General features: G+C 44.0%; 1 long non-coding RNA gene across 1 annotated transcript in view; it reads right to left on the bottom strand.

Annotated features, from left to right (window-relative positions):
- Window positions 1-1,981, bottom strand: part of LOC144517724 (uncharacterized) — an 8,151-nt gene extending 6,170 nt beyond the window's left edge. Inside the window, exon 1 of the long non-coding RNA XR_013501963.1 lies at window positions 1,652-1,981. This is a non-coding gene — a long non-coding RNA (uncharacterized LOC144517724). The remainder of the gene's footprint in view (window positions 1-1,651) is intronic.
- Between the last annotated feature and the right edge of the window lie 5,770 nt (window positions 1,982-7,751).

Here is a 7,751-nt window from a genome sequence, read left to right as displayed (position 1 = left end):
AACGTTAGCCTACCGCTAGCTAGTTAACACTATACTCGACAGCGGCTAACGTTAGCCTACCGCTAGCTAGTTAACACTATACTCGACAGCGGCTAACGTTAGCCTACCGCTAGCTAGTTAACACTATACTCGACAGCGGCTAACGTTAGGCTACCGCTAGCTAGTTAACACTATACTCGACAGCGGCTAACGTTAGCCTACCGCTAGCTAGTAGCTGGATTAAACACGGTTAAAATGCTGACAGCTAACGCTAAACGGTGTAAAGTGTGACTGTGTTTTACTGTAGAGGATTCAACACCGGGATGTAACAATCTGCAGCTGCCGTCGGAGAAACAACACAGACGGGGCGTTCAATGAAACTGGTAAACTACAGCCTCGTGGTGCATTTGAAGTTATTGTAAATGTCCTTTTCCCATCTGGTGGTTGTTTTTGTCGTTCAACAGCTATTTACTAGTGAAATAAGTTATTGTTATACATTATTATTAATCATTTAATGTTGACCATATGGCCTTAGCAATAAACAAGCCGTTCTTTAATGTCACCGACTGTTGTTTATACCTTTTTATTCTTTTCTTTTTTTACTTTCTTAAAAAGTATCGGTTCAGGCACCGTTAATTATGTATGCGATTAATTAATCACAGAGTATGTAATTAATTAGATTAATTTTTTAATCGATTGACAGCCCTTATATTTTGTGTGTTTTTTTGTGTGTGTGTATATATATATATATATATATATATATATATATATATATATATATATATATATATATATATATATATATATATATATATATATATATATATACACACACACACAAAACCTTGCCTGGGTGCCTGGTTAGCTCACCTGGTAGAGCGTGCGCCCATATATAGAGATTTACTCCTCGATGCAGCGGCCGCGGGTTCGACTCCGACCTGCGGCCCTTTGCTGCATGTCATCCCCTCTCTCTCTCCTTTCATGTCTTCAGCTCTCCTATACAAACAAAGGCCTAAAATGCCCCAAAAACTATCTTTAAAAATAAAAACGTTTCTGGTCCTACCCCCTTATTCTATTTTTATCCTTTAGTTAAATACAAAATAATGTGATGCTTCACTTATTTATACATGTTTACATACACATACACCGTATATATCTACTGCACCTACACTCACACAAACACATGCATACACACAGACACAGATGCATACATACACGCACACACCCACATTTACACCTTTTTTCTATTCCATCTCTCTTCTTTGTTTCCGTCTATCCACATCAAACCGAATAATAACCCATCCAAACTAGTCTTAGTGTATAATCCCAGGAATGAAGACTCCCAGAGTGTATGACCATAATGATCTGAGTCAAAGAGAAAGTTAGAGTGACGACGGTACCTTTGTGTTGTTGGAGCAACCTTTGTTGTAAATGTACAGCTTAAATCTCACAGTATCTTACGGTTTTAACGTTATACAGGATCAAACTGTAAATGGCAATGCATTCTGGCAGAAAATAACATTACAGCGCTATCTGCCAATGTTACAGATTACAGGTATTTACAGTTAACACCAATGCATCTTGGGAAAATAAAGGAAAAGGCAGGAATTACAAACAGTCCCACACACACACACACACACACGCACCTGCAAAGTTAGAGCGACGACGGTACCTTTGTGTTGTTGGAGCAGCGCTGGGAGCCCGTCACGAAGCCCTGAAGTCCAAGTTGTTTCTGCCTCGAGCGTCTCAGCCCCCGAGAGCAGAGGAGGAGCCAGGAACAACAACTGATCCCAGATCTGAATCCCCCCGGGGCTGATCTAATGGGACTTTAAGTCTTCTGTGCACCTGCTGCTCAAACAAAAGGGATTTATTTTAAAGATAAATCACAAAATAAACTGTACGGGAGAGACGGATCTTTTGCTTTTTTTTCAAATTCAACCATATATAAAAAGTCTGGACAACCATGCTCTGTATACTTTACCCCCTCGGGTGAAAATTGACCCATTTTAAGAAAGTGTCTGTATCAAAAACACGGGTTTCTTTCAACTAAATTGCCCAAAAATAACATGGATAGTTGCATACACGAAACAGGCTGTAATTATGCATCAACATACGTTCCTCTGATCTTAACGATTAGCTAAAATAATCAGAATCAGAACAGCTTTATTTGGTTTGAGGTCACATACGAGGAATTTTGCTTTGGATTATACACTGCTCACAATGTGCTTACTCATACAAAACAAACATATACACACTATAAACAGAAACAATATAGACAGGTTCATCATTATTATGGAGCATAGTGCAAAGGATGCTGGAATAAATAAGTATTACGTTATTATATAAGTATTATATTACAATATAAACAGTATGAACGAATACAAATAATTCATAATATCAGGTAACTAAAGGGTATTATATTATATATATATATATATAAGGTTTGTAACTAAAACATTAGGCATTATTTAATATGATTTAGGTTTATTGACCATATACTCTACAAATAAGTGTAAAACTAGCGGTGATGAGTTGGAATGAAGGTGGTCAAGAAGCTGTAACACCGAATTGGGTGATAATGTATACTTTATACTTTAAAAAACAGGCCAAACAGACCGGGTCGGGCGCCTGGGTAGCTCAGCTTGTAGAGCAGGCGCACATATATAGAGGTTTACTCCTCGACGCAGCGGCCGCAGGTTCGACTCCGCCCTGCGGCCCTTTGCTGCATGTCATTCCCCCCTCTCTCTCTCTCTCTCTCTCCCTTTTCATGTCTTCAGCTGTCCTGTATAAATAAAGGCCTAAAATGCCCCAAAAATTATAAAACAAAAACAGACTGAGGTTGATGGGCAGACAACACAACTCTTACCCTTAAAGGCCGTTACGCACCAACCAGACGGCCGACCGTCGGCAGAAAGGCCAGTCGGGCTGATCAGTCTCCCCTAGTTGGTCTAAGAAGTTCCTCAGAACACCGAAGAGACGAGACGTAATACGTCTCCATAACAGCAGGCGGCGCTAATCTGGATTGTCGCCCAAAAATGAAAACCGGCAGCTGATTGGACGAACGCGTCACGTGGGTCTGACTTCTCCAGCTGATAGTAATGGCGGCTTGTTCGAAAATACGATCTCGTATTGTCCTAAGATAGTTCACCGAAACGTGTTTCTGAAAACATTTGAAGAGAGAAACAGGCCGTGCAGCTGCTGAATCTGTCTTCAGTTCACATCAACAAAGGTCAGTTTAACAGATGTTCATCAGATGTTGAGACTCTAGTCACGCTCATCCCGCTCGTCAAGGCCAACGGACGACGGCAAGGAGCCCACCGACCAGACTCTAGTCACGCTCATCCTGCTCCCCGTTTCCTGGTGAGTCCCGACTGTCCTGTCTCTGACTGAACATGTCAGGTCGGCCCAAAATGAAGGCCGACGGCTCCTCCAACGGACGACGGCACGGAGCACACCGAGCAGACTCGAGTCAACGACCTCGCCAGGCTGTCCGACGGCCGATTATCGGCCCGGTGTGTAGCTGCCTTAAGTGTAATGTGTGGTTTGTGGTCTGTTTGTTGTCTGTTTTGCCTGCACGGTAGTATGGCCCATGTCTCTTTGTTTCTACTGGCCTCTTCTCTTTCTTTCCTGTTCTTGTTTTAACGAGAAAAAACCCCAATAAAAATAAAGTAAAATGAAGTTAAATCACAGTTTAGTATTGAATCAAAGCTGTTCCAAAGTCTTCTAGCCAATCAACATGGAGGGAATTAACAGATTTTGATTGGATTTCTATTTTTCTAGAAGAGAAGAAAAGAAAAAACCAAACACAAAGCCAACACAAACAGACAAATCAATCAATCAATCAATCAATCTGACCAAAGAACCAAACAACGGATACGTATGAGGAGCAGCAGGCAGAAGCATAACGCTTATATACTACACAATATCTTATTAATACATAAAAAGCAAACATATGCATGCACAGCACACAAAAGTGTGGCTCACACAACACTGACAACTTAAACAATACAACAACATACTTACTGTACATTACAGTTCCTATATTCAGGTCTCCTCCTCTCTGTATTGGTCAAATATTGTTTTTGATTTACCCAAGAACAGTTCCCCAAAGTATCCTCCCCCCTCTATGTTCACGGTGTAAAGCACGGAGCAGATATTGACTGAGACAGAGATCAAACACCCTCCTGTAGCACAGTTACCGTCCACCGGAACACGGAGCAAATGGCCTCCTAATTCAATCAGCGTCTCTGCAGACAGCGCGGGGCCATTATCGGCTGATCCCGAGTCCTGTTACTGCGCTAATTGCTCCTTCAGAGAGGGCTGGACCGCTGCTGACAGATACACTCCCGTCCCTGCCTTCCATCTGCTCTCCCTGATCACAATCAGCCGGCCTTTCTGAAAATATATCTCCTAAACAATAAGCAAAATGGCTTCCCACATGACAGAGCAATTCAGCTTTCTTTTCCTCAGCGTTCTTTGCAGGTTTCTTAGCTGCAGCTTTTCTTTGCAGTGTAGAATAATGTTCTTACTGTTTGCAGATAAATATAATAATACAAGACCAAGTGTGTTTGGGTGTATGCTTATTTAGCTTAAGCCATAACTATAAGATAGTCGGGGTCACAGTGGCCTCGAGCAAAGTACATTGAGTAATAATAATAATAATAATGGGAAACAGGAGCAGAATGTACCGCTTTGCGTGAGAGCAAATGAGGACGAGACATAACACAGAGACCTCGACCCTGGCTAACTGTTCAGATGCACCAATCAGGGCCAGGGGGGGGTGTCTAACTGCGTGTCAATCACTGCTCATGCACACGTATTCATTCTCCCTTGTGGGGGGAGGGGCTTAGGAGACCGTTTTGGGCTTTAGCGGAAAGAGGGGAGGGACTGAGATGTTGTTGATGTTCACATTTTTTGGCTAAGTCCTGGATCTTCCCAATCCTACCTACAGCACCTTTAATAACACTCACTGTGCTGGGGAAAAGGGATGAGGGGAAGTATATGTATGTATGTATGTATGTATCGGGGCTCACGAGGTCTGACAGTGTAGAGATACGTGGACGGGCTCCGGACTTTTGTCTGTTGCTCGGGAAACTTAGTCTCTGCGTGCTTTGTGATCCCACAGATCTGTGCGTTGTAACTCAGATGCTTGACTGATTAAACGAATGTATTTGACTTTATCTTATCGTCTTATTAGGCTCTCGCTTAGGATCAATGTACCAATTTAATGAATGCGCTGGGATATATATATATATAGATAGAGGTCTTTCATTGGAGTCAGACACATTGTCCCAAAAGGGCAACGTGACATCATGACTTAGTGTAAACATACACACCCACTTTCTTAAGCCAAGTGGCGTGTTATCTGTACGCATTTTGAGCGCCGTATACAGCGGACAGGTTGGGTTTAGGAAACCTGACAGGCGGGACCTGATCCCCGGTCTCCTGGGTGAAAGTCCTGTGTTGTTTGACCCGTCCCCCCCCCCCCGACCAACCTCCCTAAGCGGATTTTCGGCCTTTCATACTACTCGCTACGGCGTCAATTCACACGCAATAGCAAGCTAATGTAAGTCAACGGAGGCCAAACGGCGTTGATAAACGCGCTAAAAAGCGAGCATGCGTCTTGATAACACGCCAACAATGGCATACGAATTGGCGTGTCATACATACGCCATATCATGAGATCAGTCTGCAAAGGGGGAACACAGAGGAGGAAATCCCCAACAGAACAGAACGGGGTTTCTGTTCCTCAGCTTTCTCTGAGCTTTCTTTGATGGTTTTGCAGCTTTCGGTTTAAAAACCTTCTTCGCCACCTTCTTCGCGCTCTTTGTAGCCTTCTTGGCCGCAGGTTTCTTCGCCTTCTTGGGTGTTGCCTTGGCTGCTTTCGGCTTTTTACGACGGCAGACTTCTTGGCTTTGGCAGCGGGTTTCTTCGCTAGTTTCTTTGGTTTTTCAGCGGGCTTTGCAGCCATGAAGGATGCCCGGGATCCCTTGGTCTGTGTAAGGGCTCCTTCCAACACGAAGGACTGGATGGCGCGTTTAATGTAGTCATTGCTGTGCTCTACGTCGCAGCGTTTAGCGCCCAGCTCCTTCTTCAGAGTCCGATAAGAAATCTGTTGTTTCTTGGAGGCAGCAACAGCTTTCGTGATGAGTTCAGCGGCGCCAGGAAGTCAACCGAAAACAAACTCTCTCTATTTTAAAGACAGAATAGCAGACTTGAATAAAGTACATTATCGTAAGGGGACTTTACAGTTAGTTAAGACTTTATTTACCCATTTTTACACCCAGCAAAACAACAGAAAGCTGCCTACAAAAGCCTTCAAAAAGTGCATCTTTAATCATCTTATACATACATCCCAAAGACTGCAATCATACATATTACATACATACAACATATTTACAGAAGCTCCGTAGCAGAGCAGAGACCTTAGTGATGGAAACGTAGCCAGAGGACAAACGGACATAAACAGAAGCATTATACTGTATTATATAGTCTGGATGCAAATCAGAGACTTCACAACAGGTTCTCACTCCCATCTCGTAAAATACGGAAACTTGGTCAGGTGCCTTTGGCGTTGTTGTTGACGCTAAAAGTCTCCTTTAGCGCCATATAAAGGCGCCGACACACCGAGCTGATAATCGGCCGTCTGACAGTCTGGCGAGGTCGGTGACTCGAGTCTGTTCGGTGTGTTCATGCCGTCGTCTGTTGGAGGGGCCGTCGTCCTTCATTTGGGCCGATTTGACATGTATAATCGGCGGGGCGGGCACTGCCGGCAGTCGGACTCAATGACCCATCTGATTGGTGGAGAGCTAACCAGGAAACGGGGAGCGGGATGAGCGTGACTAGAGTCTCTCAACATCTGATGAACATCTGTTAAACTGACCTTTGTTGATCTGAAATGAAGACAGATTCAGCAGCTGCACGGCCTGTTTCTCTCTTCAAATGTTTTCAGAAACACGTTTCGGTGAAATATTTTAGGACAATATGAGATCGTATTCTGAACGAGACGCCATGACAGTCTGGCTTTGACTTTCTGGAGAAACCAGACCCAGATTAGCGCCGCCTGCTGTTATGGAGACGTATTACGTCTTGTCTCTTCGGTGTGTTCGGAGGAACCGTTTTGACCAATTTGGGGAGACTGATCAGTCCGACTGCCTTTTCTCTGTGTGTCTGGGCCTTAACGTGCTTGGTCGGGACTATTGGCGTCCCTTTTGACGCAGTTATGTTAAGGGAAAGGTTGTGGGTGGGCGTACGCTTCTGTGACTCGTGGGAATAACGGGACGGTTAGAGAAGAAAGACACTTTAGGAAACGTGACACGCGGGACACTAACCCCGGTCTCCTGGGTGAAAGTCCTGTGTTTGACCCATCCTCCCCCCCCCCCGACCAACCTCCCTACGTGGAGTTTCCCCCTTACATACTACTCTCTAAATCCCATCTAACTGCAGTACGTTCTACAAACACGCTGAAGGACGCTGACAGCCACTGTCCAAACGACCGTATTTTACGAGTTCGGAGTGAGAACGGGTTGGACTTTATTATTAAATGTAAAGGTGCCCTGTGGAGTTTCTGAACACTAGGAGCAGTATGCAACGTTTTTACAAGTGGGTCAACTTTTTGCTTCCCAGGGGTTAACCGACAGACCAACGGCCGATTATCGGCGGTGTGTCAGGGCGCTTATGTGGACAAACTGCATCGGACTCTTTAACTTTTGTGTTGTCTTCCCGTGTGAACAAAAGACAAAGATTCTTAGCCTGGCTAGTTTTAGTTTGTG

The sequence above is a fragment of the Sander vitreus genome, chromosome 5, assembly GCF_031162955.1.
Source record: "Sander vitreus isolate 19-12246 chromosome 5, sanVit1, whole genome shotgun sequence".
Classification (NCBI taxonomy): Eukaryota; Metazoa; Chordata; class Actinopteri; order Perciformes; family Percidae; genus Sander; species Sander vitreus.
This window is presented reverse-complemented; position numbering and strand designations above follow the sequence as displayed.